Source organism: Sebastes umbrosus, chromosome 10, assembly GCF_015220745.1.
Source record: "Sebastes umbrosus isolate fSebUmb1 chromosome 10, fSebUmb1.pri, whole genome shotgun sequence".
NCBI lineage: Eukaryota > Metazoa > Chordata > Actinopteri > Perciformes > Sebastidae > Sebastes > Sebastes umbrosus.
In genome coordinates, this window is record NC_051278.1 from 30,107,930 (window position 1) to 30,126,441 (window position 18,512).

At 41.2% G+C, this 18,512-nt stretch overlaps 1 protein-coding gene across 1 annotated transcript in view; it reads left to right on the forward strand.

The window, feature by feature from the left end:
• The first annotated feature begins 9,396 nt into the window (after positions 1–9,396).
• The window catches only part of LOC119495861 (spectrin beta chain, non-erythrocytic 1-like), a 152,700-nt gene continuing 143,584 nt past the window's right edge, over positions 9,397–18,512 (forward strand). The window contains exon 1 of the mRNA XM_037782753.1: positions 9,397–9,579. The gene's annotated coding sequence lies outside the window, so the exon portion shown is untranslated. The remainder of the gene's footprint in view (positions 9,580–18,512) is intronic.

The following is an 18,512-nucleotide window of genomic DNA, read 5'->3' on the forward strand; positions in this document are numbered from 1 at the left end:
GTTCGGGTTAAAATAACTCCAGAAGAGCCATAACTTAAGAACGGAAGTTACGTGACAAATCAATCAACTTTAACTTCTGGTTTCACACAGGACACAAGTACCGGTCTCCTGGGTGAAAGTCCTGTGTTTTTTGACCCACCCATCCACCCCGACCTCTTCCATTCGCCACTCTTTATCCTTACTGGTTCACAATTACGTGGATTATATACGAACTGATTTCGTGCCGACCATCACAAAATAATTTGAAAAGGTCTATAAAGAAGCTGTTTCTTTTGAAGCTTTGACCTAAACAGGCAAATCTGTTTCAACTCAGGAAATGCTGATTCAGGTACGTGGATCAATTTTAGTCAACATACTTGAGAAAAGCAAAGCTCCTCGTTGTTTTTAGTCAACGTTCTCTCTCTTTTGGATTTTGAATGAAAATTTCACTCCTGCATGGTTATAAGTCACATTATCACGCCTCTAGCGTGCCACGATGACTTGCTAGAGACGTGATAGCATCACTTGCTCCTGGGACGTTCCATTATAAACAAGCCATACATCTTACCCAGGTGAGCTGCCACGAGTTAACCCTTAAAAAAAAACATTTTTATCAAGAAGTATCTGTTTTCATATTCTCTTCCGAAGCTATAACCACACACTGCTGGAGATGATATCATCACAGGCCTGATATCTGACACACTTCTGTCTTTTCCCAGCCTGTTTTTTGTCCATAAACACTCCCAAATACAAACCCCATAATCCTCCACCAGCACTTCTCACTTCTCTTCTTTTCTGTTCACTGCAAAATCTGGCACAAATAATAATAATACAGCCACCCCCACACTCATACTGGTGCCATGAGAGAGAGAGAGAGAGAGAGAGAGAGAGAGAGAGAGAGAGAGAGCCCACCCGCACTTCAATCACTGCGGAAAAGCTGGAAAAAATCCACCGGCCTCGACCTCTTCTTCCTCTTCTTCCTCTTCCTCCGCCTCTTCCTCTCCAAGCAACCAGTTTGGCATCCCATAGTGGTCGCCATGGAAACGCCTCTCTGTCTGGAAGTGTTTGTGAAAGAGATACAGAAAGAATGGAAAAGTTGATCTTGTCTCTCCAGTCTTCTTCTCTCCTCTTCATTTCCTCCCCTGTGTCCTCCGCTCTAACACTTCTTCTTTTCCTTCTCTCCTCCTCTCTCAACTCACCTTTCCTCTCCTCTTTCTCTCCTTTATCCATCTATTTTCTCTTTGAATGTCTGCCCAGCACTTAAACTGCCCACACACTTAGTCTTATTCATCACGTTACACACACCTGAGTGGGTGCTGACAGCCAGCTGTTGCCAGGCAACATGTTGAAGTTGAGTCTAACTCTGCTGTGAAAGAAACGTTGACATTTAGCACAAGCAACATTGTTTGTTCTGTTCTATTCAGAATTGTCAGATTTTATGTGACAGTGAATGTGGAGAACATGCACAGTTATATCTAGAATAGGACTGGCAATCGATTCAAATGTTTAATCACGATAAATCGCAAATTAATCACACATTTTTTTTATCAGTTCAAAATGTACTTTAAAGGGAGATTTGTCAAGTATTTAATACTCTTATCAATATGTTAGTGGGCAAATATGCTTGATTTTAGCAAATGTGTGTATATATTTATTATTGGAAATCAATTAACACAAAACAATGACACATATTGTCCAGAAACCCTCACAGGTACTGCATTTAGCATAAAACAATATGCTGAAATCATAACATGTCAAACTGCAGCCCAACAGGCAACAACAGCTGTCAGTGTGTCAGTGTGCTGACTTGACTATGACTTGCCCCAAACTGCATGTGATTATCATAAAGTGGGCATGTCTGTAAAGGGGAGACTCGTGGGTACCCATAGAACCCATTTACATCAGAATAGAATTATACCTGACATTACCATTCAAACCAATGTAGCAGGATGGTCAGAGAGGCGGACATTTTTATGTGTAATGTTTCCATTGCGTTGTAGCGGGCTGACTTCCAGATAAACTAGACCGGCATACAGCAAGTCACTGACTCACTGAGGTGAGGTTTTGTAGTAATGACTAAAACGAGCAGTGGAGTAGGCCGTTGGGTCTAACGGTCCCTCCACCTCACTCCCCACCAATCCAGAGGAGGACAAACTACCTACTACCTAGCTACCCATTCGTCATGCCCGTGTCCGTTCACTTGCCAGCGAGCTGCGACCACACTTTACGGCCCCACCGACGTGTGTTATCACCGTAGCAACTAACAACAATCACCCCTTTCTTTTTAACTAGTCAAATGACCATGAAAAACAGTTCAATGTCCATTCTACTCTTATTCTATTTCTATGGTTAGGATTCATCCTCTATGACCAGCATATGTTGGGGTATCTCTCTCTGCCGGACAGAGACTGACCCTGGTCATCAAGTCATACCACTAACAATACAACAACAAATCATCTACGACAACAAACATAAAAAGATGACAAAATAAAAAACAGTATTTTATCCCAACACGCTGTGACTTCTGACCTCTAACACTTTAGACGACAGTTGGTGATGTGATGACTGAGGCTGATTCTTGGCGTCAGAAAATGACATTTTACACTGAGAATAAAATGGCAGAACATGAATAAAGTGCAGCAGGTTTATAACAGGGAGTGACTTCAGCCCTGCTCTCATGTCTCTGCTGCATAATGGGAATAACCTCTATGACCTTTGACCTTCTCCTCACCATCCCCTGCTTCAAAACAAATATGGCTGTGGCCTGCTGGACATTTCTACAAGGTGTCTGGTATCTGAGTGATAATCCCCTGAACACACACACACACACTGACCAAACTGTGTGTGTGTGGTCATCACGAGCTCAGAAAGACCTTTAAGACCAGATCACATTCTGCCACACACACAGTGTTAATGCACACACACACACTGCTGCACTGCATGCCAGCACAATTGGATGTCCTTTCGATCCAAAATGCATCGTTCTCAGTTCTCTCACTCTCTGTGTGTGTGTGTCATCATTATCATGACATGACAACATGATTATAAACTGACTTGACAGCCACCATCTCATCTTAACGAGATATAAGAGTTTAATCCGTCAGTGTGGGTCAGTGCAAGTTTTATATACAGTCTCTTTTATTTACAGTAAACCTACGCGCTTCTTAGTCACTCCATTTATTGGCTTTAAATTGTTTTACTCCTCTGTGTCACTGCTGACCGAAACTGCTTTGAGGCATGACACAGCTACCTTTTTGTAAAAAAAAAAAAAGTAAATATGTTTTAATGTGTTGGTTTGAATGTTTTCCCGTGATTCCCAAGACTTAGTAGAACACTTTTCAAAACCTTGTTTGTTATTGTTCTGTGATTTGAATAATGTCTTTATGGTAATTTAATTATTTGTTAATGTGAATCACTACAGCTTACATATTCTGATAGCCCAGTTTGTCCTGAAAAAAATAAAAAAATAAAGGTCATGATTGTGCATTACAGTGCTGAGATTCTACCTTAATTACTACAGAAGGAGACCAGGTGGACCAAAGCTGGCTTAGACCTCACAGGGTGAATGTCAAATGCTTTATTTTTCTCATACCAGCTGTGCTGCAGTACCTCTTTTCACCCCCTGTCTGAAACGCTCTGTTTCAGCTCCTGCCCCGCCCTCTCGAAAAGCCCAGTCTGTTCTGATTGGTCGGCTGGCTTACCATTGTGATTGGTCAACTCAACTCTTCGGACTCTGCTCCAGCTCCGCTCTAACTAGCTTTGTTTGAGGGCGTGCCAAACTAGCTGCTAGAAAAAATAGGCTTGTTTGGGATGAACTGAGCCTCGTCTGGAGAGTAGACGAGATCAGACGGCAGCAGCAGGTGGCAGAGACAAAAAGCTGCGGTCAAGTCAGACAGTTTCCAGCCGTTTCAAGCAGCCTTCAAAGAATTTACAGGAAGTCACAGTAAAAGTTACTTCCTGTTAGATCCGATCTGTAGGCTACTCGTAGTTTTCAGACCACGTTGGGATTTATTTATATTTGTTTGTAAATCTATATGGAAATGTGCGTGTATGTGGCATTGGATAGCCTTTATTATTTTTATGTCCGCCTTGTAAAGCACATAATGAGCACTTGTGTTAATAAGTGTTATATATAGATAACCTTCATTATTATAATAATAATTATCAACCAGACAAGATATGTTTGTTAACAGATGAAACCTTCATTGCACAACATGAGACTAATACCATCTGGCGTAAATATTACAATTACACAGAAAGTTGTGACTTTCTACAACACGTGGTGTTTGCTGTCAAAACTGAGAGCAAACCAGCTCTTTGATCAGGCGCGAGCCAGGCGTTTCCCATAATGCCCTGGGTCTTGCAGTCGGTGGAGAGCAACTGCGGCGCCTGGCTATAAAATCTGCAGCTGCCTCCTTCTCTAGAGGTTATCGTTGCCCACGTGTGCATGACGTCAGAGCAAGTCGCCATCAAGTCAGACACAAATCTAACCTGCATGCATTCTGCGCAGGCCTGGCTCATCTCAAACGAGCATAATGTGTTACTTGGTGACATCACTACGTTGCATAAGAAAAGGCAGGACATCAAGCCAGGCAGTTCAGGAGCAGTGTTTCTGTGGGGGAGAGGACCTCCCTTTGGTGTGGACTTTGCAGTTTTGCAGACATTTTACATGCACAATACACAATTAAGGAAAGGGAAAAAAGGTCCTCTTTAATCTGTTTGCTTGCTTGCTTGTTTGTCTGCCTGCTCATCTCAACTAACTGCTGTTCTCCACCCTCTAGGAAAAACCTATCTGCCGCTTCAGCTCATCCAACCCGCTCTCAGTCAGCTCTCTGCTGGTCCGCCTGCCGCTCACATCCCAGGAACCCCCCTTTCCCCTCACCACCGCCAACACCAGCCTGCAATATCAAAAACTCCTGTAATAAAATACCTTTCCACCTACCTGTTGTCCAGCGTCTGCATTTGGGTCCAGTCACAGAAACCCTGACATTTTGCATCTCTTATAGCTAGACATGGTCCCAATACCAATGTTTACACTAACAGACTCACAGACTTTGAGGCGCGTTCCTGCAAAGTCCGAGAGGGTTTAGGGCTGTCCGACTGCCAAATCGTGAAGTCCTTGAGGGCTCTCTCAAAGACATTTTTTAGCCCTTTATGAACACTTTCCGTAAGTTTGCATGTCTGCTGACTTTGCCTGAGGGAATTACCCACAATTCATAGCGTTGTTTATTTTTAAATATGTATTTATGCATTTATTTATTTATTTCTGCAGAATTTTCCCTTTGCATTTCACCCCTTATTTATTGCCCCAAACTTAATAATTTATATATTCTTTTCTTTATACATTTCTTCAACTAAAATATCAATTTATGTCACATTAATTAATGAATAGCTATATTTATTTTAAATATTTTTTCTACATTTAATGGCATTTATTTATTAATTTATTTTTGATTTTGGCAGATTTTGCCTTTCATAGTCTATAGACCTGCAAATCACCAAATCTGTGTTTAAAAAGGTCAAAGATATTTATACCAAAACAGTCTCCTTCCTTTTTAACTACAGACAATGTAAGGTAACTCAAACAATGTGAGACTGAACAAATGGAGCTCATGTCTGATGATTCATCCATGTGGGTGGTTGTTAAAGATGAGCGCTTGGACAGAGGACAGAGAGCCGCAGGGTTTGAGTCTCAGCTGTCTGCTGGACTCAGGGAGGATGTGGTGGTTGAAATGTGGAGATAAGAGAAGGGTCAGCGTTACAATGTCCCCCTCACACAGTAGGGCCTCATGGGAAATGTGTCTGGAAACTCAAACATTTCAACACCACAGCTGTGAAATGAGAATACATAGTTTTTTCTAACAGTAAATAGTCCTTTCTTTATATATGCTTTCTGTTTTATATCCCACTCTCTGATCCACAACTTTTCCTAGTCTGTTTGGCATCATTCACTCTCTGCAGACTCTCTCCCTCCTCTTCTCTGCTGGCTAAATCTCCGCCTCTCACTCAGCCTCTGGGAGCTGGAAGCGCTTCATATATATCCCACTGCAGCCGTGAGGGGTGGAGACAAGCTAGTAGAACCAATGGGGACCGTAAAAAAATGCATTGTCACTTTTACTTTTATTCATTGACTGTAAGAGCAAGGATAAATGATCAAGTTAAGTCTTATTTTTCCACAAGCAATGTTACCTATAAGCTCCTGTATGCACCATGACGTCATCTATAATATAAAACACTGCACACTGGAGTCAACTTTATTGTCATTGCACAGAGTCACAGGTACCGAGAAAACAAAATGCAGTTAGCATATATCCATAAGGGCAAAGAACAGTAAGTAATGCACATATGTATAGAGGTAATATGAATAATATAATAGGAAATATGCTAGCCTAAATCATAAGCAGTATGAGCAGTATGAACAGTATTAACAGTATGAACAGTGTGTAATGAATACGCTGAGATAGAAACATTTTGTAAGCATTTTGTAAACTACAGAACACAGTTTATTTTTCCCTGTTAAAGTTCAGGTTCAATTTTAAAACATATTTCATATAAGTTGACCTCAAATTGCTTTTACAAAAGAGCAAAAAATTCCACGCAGTTAAACACAAACCGTTCATATTGGCATGGAAGTGTTTAAACAAGTATGAAAAAGGTATATATCAAGAAAACCATACAAAAATGATGTCAGTTGATTGAGCCTTTGAGTGGAGAAATACACAAATCATGACTTTTTAAACAATTGACGTTATTTTTGTTTATATTGGTTGTTCTTTGTTAAAGGAACAGTGTGTAACATTTACGGGGATCTATTAGCAGAAATGGAATATAATATTCAGAACTATGTTTCATTAGTGTATAATCACCTGACAATACGGAACGTTGTGTTTTCGTTAGCTTAGAATGAGCCCTTCATATCTACATAGGGAGCAGGTCCTCTTCACTGAGTCCGCCATGTTGCACCGCTACGTTTCTACAGTAGCCCAGAACGGACAAACCAAACACTGGCTCTAGAGGGAGCATAACGCGTTTTTACGTTACTTGAAGGCCACCGAAGTTCTACAACACGCTTGTGAAACTGCAGTAACGTGAGCCACAGAGTGCAAAACCGTGTTACCGCCAGCCGCCGTCTGCTATCTTTTGCTCCTAAAGCAGTGTTATTATGGTATGGATGGCCTCTGAGAGAGGTGAACAGCGTTATCACTGTTTTGCACTCAGTGGCTCACGGTACTGCAGTCTTGGAAAGGGAGGAGTGAGCGGAGGAGTACTCAGTTGGTTGCAATCTGCAACCACACCACTAGATGTCGCCAAATCCTACACACTGTACCTTTAACACAATAACCCTATTATTAATTACAGATCTTTGTGATGTGATGTAGGTAAAATATGAGGAGCAGCAGAAATGGAAACAATACTGGTAACACGTGGAGAAACAGTAGATTTAAAGAGGTTTTGCCTTGTGATGAAATTTATAATTTAATGAGTCAATCAACAAAATACAAATTAATGATTTTTCTGAATTCATTTAATTTTGAAGGCCTTTCCAGTGTGATTATGTGTTTTTCTCCTTTGCATATCGCAGTAATTTTGGATCAAATCTGCTGTGTGATGAGGTCTTTAGTTATGATGAGGAGTTCTTCAGTAGGATTTGATTGTATGTTTTGACTCTCTCTGTGTTTTCATGTGTACAGTGTGCACTGCAGAGACACATCTGTTTGGCCTTGTGATGGACAATAAAGTTTCTCTGATTTTGATTGATATTTTATAGATAAACAATAACCTTCAAAATAATTTATAGATGAATTAATAATGAAGATAATTATTACTTGCAGCCCTGAATTACTGTGTTAGCTACTAGACTATTAATACTACTAGGCCTATATAATAAAATGATTTACTCCAAAACACAAAATAGAGAGCTTTAAAGGTCCAGTGTGTAGGATCTGATGGTATTTAGTGGTGAGGTGAGGAGATTGCAACCACCTGAAGCCTCTCACGTGTGCCAAGCGTGTTGGAGAGCTACGGTGGCTGACGCAAAAACTTGAATGGCGCTCTCTAGAGCCATCTGGAGCAGAGCCAGTGCGTAGAGTGTGTGTATACCTGGGAAGTGAGTGGTGAAGCAAGAGAGAGAGAGCGGCGGCGACGTTATCAACTCCGGCTCAAGCAGGAAAAGTTAACAGTGTTTGGTTTATCCGTTCTGGGCTAATGTAGAAACATGGCGGTGAAACATGGCGGACTCCGTGGAGAGGGGACCCGCTCTAAAGAGTATAAAAGCAAAGAGATGAAACTCTGGTTTTGCCATTTTTGGACAGAAAATGCTTATTATATTTATAATATTTGATAGTGCAACACAGGCCATTTTGATAGAGTATGACAATAGGAAAGAAATAATTTAGTTTTACATTTGTACGGCATTTTTTAGGGCGTCCAGTAGTCGCTTTCAGTCCAAAACGGCGGAAGCTTATAGCTTTGCTGCTGGGCGCTGATGATGCAATGGAACGAACAATTGACTTTCACTTCTTGGCAATATACTGTACGTTCTTTGCCCGCTCCCGATGAAGATATAAACGACTCATTCTAAGGTAACGAAAACACAACGATTCTTATTTTCATGTGATTATACACTAAAGAAAACATACTTATTAATATTACATCCCATTTCAGATCCCCCTAGTTGTGTCCTTTAAAGGTCCCATATCATGCTCATTTTCAAGTTCATATGTGTATTTTGTGTTTCTACTACAACATGTTTACATGCTGTAATGCTAAAAAAAAACTTGATTTTCCTCATCCTGTCTGCCTGAATATACCTGAATTTACCCTCTGTCTGAAACACTCCATTTCAGCGCATTTCAACGGAATTGCGTTGCTAGGCAACAGCTTGGGTCCATATTTACTTCCTGTCAGCTGATGTTATTTACATACACTGCAACAGGAAATAAACTGGGACACATTTAGAATGTTTATGTTTAAAACCGTGTAATGGTCTAAATATTGTATATTTGTGACATCACAAATGGACAGAAATCCAGCTTGTTTCAAACGCACAATTTCTGAATACGGGCTGTGCGTATTTCTACATATATATATTGATAGTTATATATAGATATATATTCTCCGTATATTGAGCGTTTTGATAGTTTAACAGTATTTTTATAGCACTTAAACCTGCTTTATAATATAAAAGGCCTGTAAATCTCACTTTTTACAATATGGGACCTTTAAATAAAAGAAAAAAGTATTATAAATATATATATATATATGTAGTTGTAAAATAAAAATAGAGACTTAAAAGATGTTCAAACCATCACAGGGTCAGTGAGAAGCAGTTCACGGTGTAGCGCCTCCCCGCCGGTGCTGCGGGGTGTCAGAACCGAGCGCACCACCAGGCGCTGCAGTCCGGGCCGTGCAGCGGCAGAGCGGGCAGGGGGGGGCGGGGTGACGAAGAGGAGGAAGAGGAGGAGGAAGAGGAGGAGGGGGATTGGTGGATTTGAGGACTCTCTGCTCCTGCGTTGTTTTTGCTCCGAGCTCTCGGCAGTCAGTCCGGCGTCCGTCCTTCACTCCGAGCGGGACTCCACTGCGCTTCTCTCGGCCTCACAGGTGAGTGCGAACCCGGTCCCGACCAGTCCGAGCCGGAGCCGGTCTGTGTGGTTTAACCCTGCTGCACGGATTGGTTTCATTGTGTGCACATCCACCACGACGGCTGTGTGTGTCTGTGTGTCTGTGGCGGGGATGTGCGTCCCCCCTCGCTCTGCTGGTATCTCGGGATAGCGGTTCACTATCTCGGGTTCATTGTTGTTCAAAGCAGCAGAAGCGTCGTTGTGGTGCAGCAGCACAAAAACACACAGCCGAGCTGCGAGCCTCTTCACCCGGCTGCGTCTCCCTGCTCTCCTCCGCTGCTTCACCGTGCTGTGGAACTTGTGTGTGTGGTGTGTGTGTGTTGGCTTTAGTGCGCCAGAGCTGCTGCTGCTTGTTGTTGTTGTTGTTGTTGTTGTTGGTGAACTCTGCAGCTTCCTCTCTATTCTGCAGTTCTCCAGGTTTTACCTGCTCTGGACTGATGGAGGTTTGTTTTCTTCTCTCCCTGATGGAGATGATGATGATGATGGTGGTGGTGTTGGTGTTGGATATGATGGTGCAGGCGTGGTCGCCTCTGCTGACCTCAGAAGCCCCCATGAGCAAAAACACTAGAATATTCCCATAATGCTCCTCTAATATTTCTGCAGTGACCTTCTCTGCTGGATCTGGTCTCTCTCTGGGTGTCACTGTAACCCTCCTGTGATGACCTCAAAGTGCATTTGTGCCATCAAACACTACATTTATTCAGATCCTGTGGTATATCTTTATGCTTTAGTCAGTTTAAATGACCCATGAATGGTTTTGGACTCTCCCTGTGGTTGTAAATAACGAGGTTATAATGTTCTTGGTGCAGTTTTTGGTAGTTGTATCTCCTGTATGTGTTAGATAGTGATAGTCCTGCAGTGATTTGGCAGATTTGAAGTGTATTTTAAGGTCACTGCATTTGTTCAGTGACAGTATAAACGCTGCTGCTTTGAGGCTTTTTTTTTTAAACAATTTTTTTGCGCATACCCTGTTTCAAATCCTGTAGAACAATTATGTAATCAGATACAGGCTGGACTGCTGCTTTCTCTCTCCTCTTCCCCCTCCCTCCCCTTCTCCATTTCTTTCCCCTCTCTCCTCTCCCTTTCCCCAACTAATCTTCCTCCTCTGTTCCTTCTATATTCTCCTTTTTCTTCCTTTTCCTCATACTGTTGCTTTCTTTCCTGCTCCTCCCCCTCCTTTTTCCCTCTATACTTGTCTTCTCTTTATCTTCTTTCTCACCTCAGGTTTTTCTCTTATCATCCTTTCTCCCCCTCCTCCCCCACTCCCTCTCTTTATTTCTTTGATGCAGCAACTGGGAAACATTTGGCAACTTGTTGTCTGACGTCTTTAAGATGTCACAGTGAGGTGTCTAGCTGTTCTCATGTTCCACTGCTGCTTTCACAACATATACTGCAGTAAAACTAGTATCAAATAATCCTTTTGAATGTAAATCAGTTTTTAGTAGGGCTGTCAATCAACTAAAATATTTAATCGCATGATTGTCCATAGTTAATCGTGATTAATCACAAATTTATTGCACATTTCTGTTCAAAATGTACCTTAAAGGGAGATTTGTCAAGTATTTAATACTCTAATCAACATGGGAGTGGGCAAATATGCTGCTAATGTATGTATATATATTTATTATTGGAAATCAATTAATAACACAAAACAATGACAGATATTGTCCAGAAACCCTCACAGGTACTGCATTTAGCATATAAAATATGCTCAAATCACAACATGGCAAACTGCAGCCCAACAGGCAACAACAGCTGTCAGTGTGTCAGTGTGCTGACTTGACTATGACTTGCCCCAAACTGCATGTGATTATCATGAAGTGGGCATGTCTATAAAGGGGAGACTCGTGGGTACCCATAGAACCCATTTTCATTCATATATCTGGAGGTCATAAGTTAAGGGAGCCCTTTGAAAACAGCCATGCCAGTTTTTCCTCGACAAAATGTAGCGCCCGCTACAACCTACAAATTGCAAGTTGCATTAATGTATAAAGAAATCAGTGGTGTTAAAACAAATTTCAACAATCTTTGCGTTAACATTGACCGCCCTAGTTTTTAGAAAAGTCATTTGGATGATAAAAATGTTAAACTCCATTTATGTTTGCAGTGAAATTGTTGGATCTTAAGCCCTGTCCCCACAGTGGAGGTCAAAGGTCGGGGATTCAGACCTTAAGGACACTGGAGGTCGATGATTCAACCCCCAAATCCTTGGTTTAACTATATGAGATCTTCTCTTTCCGGTTAGAACAAACTTCTCAAAAGGTTACTCTGGAATCCGAGATTTAAGTTTCCTTTGAATATTTCAAAATAAAGTTGCACAATTCTGCATTAATGGGAATCAAGACATTTTTTAAATAGACATATGAAATGATTATGACATATGATTGTTCCTGGTATGTTACTGTCACAGTAACGGCTGTCGCGGCTTGGCGGCTGTGGTCCACTAATCGGAGGATCGTGGTTTGATCCCCGGCTTCTCCGGTGTCCTTGCGCAAGATACTGAACCCCAAATTCAGGCTGATTGAGTATTTAGATTAGATCCTGATGGGCAGGTTGGCACCTTGCATGGCAGCCTCTGCCATCAGTGTATGAATGTGTGTGTGAATGGGTGAATGCTGACATGTAGTGTGAAGCGCTCTGAGTGGTTGGTAGACTAGAAAAGAGCTATATTTATATTTACATGACTCCCACTATGGGTATTGTTTGACATTTTTAGTGTTGATGGACCTGAGTTTTGTTGCAAACTCCAAAACTTGTTTTGATACCACTTTAAAGGAGCACTCTATAGATTTAGTGTTAAAGTTTTTATCAAAATCGCTGCAGCAGAACCAAAGATGTCGCCTTTTTTAGTCCACACATTCTTCTTCCTTGTCAAAACGCCTACATTACCCATAATGCACCTCGACTGCAGACATTTGGCTCTGAGATCAAGGTGTGTTATGCTAGTAATAGGTTATGTAGCCCGGAGGCTCTAGCCTGCAGCAGAGATGAGCAGCGGGCTACAGAGGTCTGGTAACATCACTTCTTTCTAACTCCACACCTCCAGAGGTTTTTTTTTTTAACTTTTCAAACTTGTAGTCTTCAACTGACGCTGACTCAAGTGACATCACTTGAGGACATTTATTGGACTTCCCTCTGGAGACACTAAAGGCTGGGGATGCACCGATCTGACTTTTTCAGTCCAGATACCATACAGGGCTGTGTATTGGCAAGAATCTGGCGATACGATACTTATCATGATACAGGGGTTTACGATTCAATATATTGCGATACTGTAAGTAAGGCGTAGAGGGCGCATCTCTTTGCCAATGAAATAAATATTAATAATTAAAAATTGAGAATCGATACAGTATCACAAAATATAATATTTCAATGTTCGATTTTTAGAAATGGTTTCTTACACCCCTAGATGCCAATAGCGATGCCTGGGCTTTGGGTATCGGCCGATAACCGAGTACCGATCCGATACCAGTGTGTAATTGATAAGCTGTTTGCTTCATTGTGTGGAAGTGACTGGGATCATTCTTTTATGTGTAAGGCTTGACTTAAACATCAGTTTCTGACTTTGTAAAACAAAATGCAATGAATGAATACATAGATAAAATGTGAGTGATATGTATTAAATTAATAAATCGTTCACCAGCAACTTGATAAAAAAAATCTGCAAAATGAACAGGAATTACATTTCAAATGTAAACCTTTTTAATGCAGCAACAAATGGGTCAAAACTTAAACAGGAATTAAAATTCCAGTATATACTGTCATGTATATAAACATAGAATTTAATTGAATAGATCGGCCCCATTGTCACCGATATCCGATCCAGCTATTTGAGTTAGTATCGGCCCGATATCCGATCCGCTATCGCTAAAAGTATATCCCTACTAAAGGCTTTAAACTGCTTTTAAAGGTCTCATATCGTGCTCATTTTCAGGTTCGTACATGCTGCAATGTTAAAAAAAACCATAATTTTCCTCATACGGTCTGCCTGAATATACCTGTATTTACCCTCTGTCTGAGACGCTCCGTTTTAGTGCATTTCAACGGAATTGCAATGGAATTGCGTTGCTAGGAAACAGTTTGGGTCCATGTTTACTTCCTGTCAGCTGATGTTATTTACATACACTGTAACAGGAAATAAACCGGGACATATTTAGAATGTTTACTTTTAAAACCGTGTAATGGTCTAAATATTGTATATTTGTGACATCACAAATGGACAGAAATCCTAACAGCTGGTATCAAACGCACAATTTCTGAATACGGGCTGTGTGTATTTCTCTGTATATTGAGCGTTTTGATAGTTTAACAGTATTTATATAGCACTTAAACCTGCTTTATAATGTATAATACATGAGAATCTCACTTTTTACAATATGGGACCTTTTTACAGCATGCACAGCAGAGCTCCCTAACACCTCGGCTTTTACTATTTACAGGGCGGCTGTGGCTCAGAGGGTAGAGCAGGTTGTCCACCAATCGGAAGGTGGATCCCCGGCTGCTCCGGGTCACATGTCGATGTGTCCTTGAGCAAGACACTTAACCCCAAAAATTGCTCCCGGAGGCGTAGCCATCGGTGTGTGTGAATGAGTATTTAGATTAAATCCTGATGGGCAAAGTTGGCACCTTAGTAGCCTCTGCCATCAGTGTATGAATGTGTGTGTGAATGGGTGAATACTGACATGTAGTGTAAAGCGCTTTGAGTGGTCGGAAGACTAGAAAAGCGCTATATAAGTCCAAGTCCATTTACCAAGTCCATTTACTATCATAATGAAGCAGATTAAACTATTTGGTTGACTGAATTATACATATATTTTCTGGATCTGAACATGATTGAATTCATGTCTCGGATATGAACGTTGAGCAGACTCCGTTTCCTGTGCTGGACAAACTTTCCGGTTTATACAACGAGAGCAACCACCTTTAAATCCTGTACATTATACTGTTAAAAAAACTGTTTAGTTTATTTTCCATGTGGCGTTCGCTGACGTCGTCAGAACGCACAGACCGGCTGTTTGTGTTTACAGGCTCTCTTTAAATTAAATGGAGCAAAGCCAGAAATAGATGGGAAAGAGAATTTGGCGCAGTGGGGTTTCTGGGAAATGTGGTTTTGATAGAGTTACACAAAATATGCTGTACGCAGCATCTTTTAAAAATATTTTCTGGACCGGTTTCCTTCTGACTTTAAGTGTTGTTCCATTTGAAGCTGGTAGTTTTTTTGGCCTACAACTAATAATTGAATGAATGAATTGAATCCAGTCAGTGAGTTTGTCTGTTTCCATCAGCAGGTTTGATGTTGATGAAGACGTTTTGCTCGTGAATGATCTGCAGGGACGTTTTAAGTGATTTGATGCTCCTGCAGGAGACATGAGCGGTGCCGCCGCTGTGTGCGTTTTGGCTCTCAGTCAGACTCGTTCTCTTTCCCTCACTAAGACCTCTGTAGGGGTGATGATGATGAAGCAGGCTCGGCCCGACACGGCCCGGCCTGGCCCGGCCAGCGTGATGCAGAGGGAGATCTGAGCTGTAAATCATCGGCTCTGCTGCAGCGTCGGCTAATATCAAACTGAACTGCTCATGTCACATTTTCTCCAGCTCTCTGGATGAGAGGAGGCTGTGAAGGAACACTCAGAGGACTTCAGATTTGTGCTGATTACGTAACAAAATTCTCAGAAGTTACAGCCTAAAATCTGTACATGCACATACTAAAATAACAAAAAAAGCTAAAGCTAAGACAAAAAGTGTTACGTTCATCTGATGACAATTAAGGCTCTGCTGAACTGCTGATTGACAATCAATTGGGCTGAGTATCAGTTGTCAATAACTACGGTTGTCAATCAATTAAAATATTTAATCACATGATTTTCCATAGTTAATTGTGATTAATCACAAATCAATCCCACGTTTTTCATCTGTTCAAAATGAACCTTAAAGGGAGATTTGTCTCCCTGTATTTAATACTCTTATCAAATTGGGAGTGGGCAAATATGCTGCTTTATAAAAATGTATGTCTATATTTATTATTGGAAATCAATTAACAACACAAAACAATGACAGATATTGTCCAGAAACCCTCACAGGTACTGCATTTAGCATAAAACAAAATGCTCAAATCATAACATGGCAAACTGCAGCCCAACAGGCAACAACAGCTGTCAGTGTGTCAGTGTGCTGACTTGACTATGACTTGCCCCAAACTGCATGTGATTATCATAAAGTGGGCATGTCTGTAAAGGGGAGACTCGTGGGTACCCATAGAACCCATTTTCATTCACATATCTGGAGGTCAGAGGTCAAGGGACCCCTTTGAAAATGGCCATGCTAGTTTTTCCTCGCCAAAATTTAGCGCAAGTTCGGAGCGTTATTTATCCTCCTTTGCGACAAGCTAGTATGACATGGTTGGTACCGATGGATTCCTTAGGTTTTCTAGTTTCATTTGACATCAGTATCTTCACTCTAGCTTTAAAACTACAACCTTGAAATCGCAAGTTGCGTTAATGTGTTGAAGAAATTAGTAAGGTTAAAACAAATTTGCGTTAACTTTGACAGCCCTGCTGTCAATAACTGGCAGCTGGTATCAAATGTCTGGTCAGATTGGTAATCTTGTTGATTCATTCTTTGATCACATACAGTAGTTTCTGATTTAATTCATTAAGGCACCAGGTTTAGACAAAGTTCTTACAGCTGCTTCTGTTGAGATGACATTTAACATTTGAGCATTTTGGCCTTTTTTTTTGTTAAAAGATTTAGTTTTGTTGAAAAATCTGTTTGTATTTCTTCAAGTAAGGTTTCATATTGGCACTAGTGTTAAACTATACCCATTCCTGTTGTTGTTGTTGTTGTTATAATTTAGCTAGCCCTTTCCTGGAAGTTTCCCTCAGTCCTGATCCTGGCTCAAATAGTTGTTGAATCTGTCTCCGTAGTCGAGCCTTGCATCCTAATTCTTTCTCTTTGGAGCTCGTTCCACCCTCTTGTAAACACTTCTGTGAGTGTGTCGTGCACGTATTAATTAGTGCAGAACACTGTTGACAGTGTGTGTGTGTCCCAGACGGCTGGTTGTTTGCTTAGAGAGGACGGGACGGGGGTCCTGTTGTTTCATTGTCGGGAGCTGCAGTCGTGTGATCAGAAACGCCATAAAGAAAGAAAATGTCTTTGATCCACCCCTGTGTGTACACACGGAGTCCGTGTCCTTGTTAACAGACTCTAGAGAACCGCTGAGCACGTTTTGTCCAGTCACGGTGCAGCAGAGGACATGATGGAGACAGATATTTTAAGTGGAGCTTTGGAGTCTTTGACTCCAGGCGGGGAAAGTGAGGAAGAGGATTCATCATCCCAGGAAATAAACCTTTATTGAGTTCTGATTGTTTTGTCCGACCCAAAACTGTTCAGCTTACAATCGTAACACAAGGGAGGGTAGCGGCTCCTCACATTCAAGACAAGCTAACAGTTACTTAAATGATTAATCCATTCACAATCATTAAATCATTATGTCCTAACAGTTGTAAAACGTACCAATAGCTGAATCCAGAGTTATTTTCCTCTGCATAGTGAACGTACATCAGACCCACGGGAAGCACCGCCCTGCACACTCATATGACATATCCGGTTCTGCCAGCTTCCTGCTAGCTGTATGCGGCTGTAATAATGGATATATTGGCTGTAATTCATCACTTTTATTATCTTCTAATACACCCATGGGCTGTATGCTGTCAGCCTGTACCGTGGTGGATGTATTAATGTCTCTGTTCCCAAACAACCGGCTATCGGCCAGTAGCTAGTAGCACTAGTAGCATGACATCAACATAATTTAATGTTAGTTGTAGGCTATTTACTAACACGCAGGACAAAAGCACAGGACACAACCTCTTCTACATCCATGCTCTGTGCTCTATTGGACATCTATTTTGGATCCTTGACATGAAAAAGTTTGAGATTGCTCTCAAAATCTGTGTGCTGGATTTTTCTCACTTTCACGTCCATCGTTCATTTTATGCTCCTCTGGGAAGCAGCCCGGCAAACAAGTTTAATGCATAAATAAGTAAGTAAATAGTTATAGTATGCATATTTATTATGTTCAACACAGGCCATTTTGGTAGAAATAATTTAGCTTAACGTCTCTTTGTAGGTGGACGTTTTACTGGCGTCCGTTAGTCGCTTTCAGTCCAAAATGGCGGAGGCGTAGCTCTGCTGCTGGCCGCTGATGTTGCCATGGAATGAGCAATTGGCTTTCACTACTAGGTTGTTTGCCAATGGGCTCCGCGCCCGATTCAAAATGCTGAATTGGCCAAAAAGCCTCCGACACAGTGCAAAAACTAGACCAACAGAAGCTCACAGATGCCCCGAAATCGTGCGACGGCCGACCTTCGGCTTGGTACGTCAGTGCCTTTAAATCACCGGCTCCAAACCTTTTTGGCTTGTGAGCCCTTAAAATGAAGTAAGCTCTACTTGTTTTGTCCCCTCATCACAGGTCGTTATGTGAACATGACTTGTGAGAAGTTCAATCTATTTTTTGATAGTCAGCCAGGAAAGACGGCTTTGTGTGAAAGAATTATTTTTTCTTTCTATCCTTAAATCATCTCGTGACTTCCTCAGATTCACCGTCAGGCCCCTTAAATGGTTCATAGGTAAAGAAAACCTGTGAAAGAAAAAAACTCAGAAAAGTTTGTAATGTCGATGTTGCATGTGGTGATACAATTCACGAGGAGCATTTTAAAGTTTGGGATATTTTGTAGGACTGGGACGATACACCTCTCTCCCGATTCGATACTACCACGGTACTTGGGTGCCGATTCGATGTGTATTGTGATTTTTTTAGTATTGCGATTCTACAAGTATTGTGGGTCGATATTGGGATTTTTGTTAACTTTTTACTTCAAATATTTAAATTAATAAAGTAAAAATGTTTGATTTTCAGCA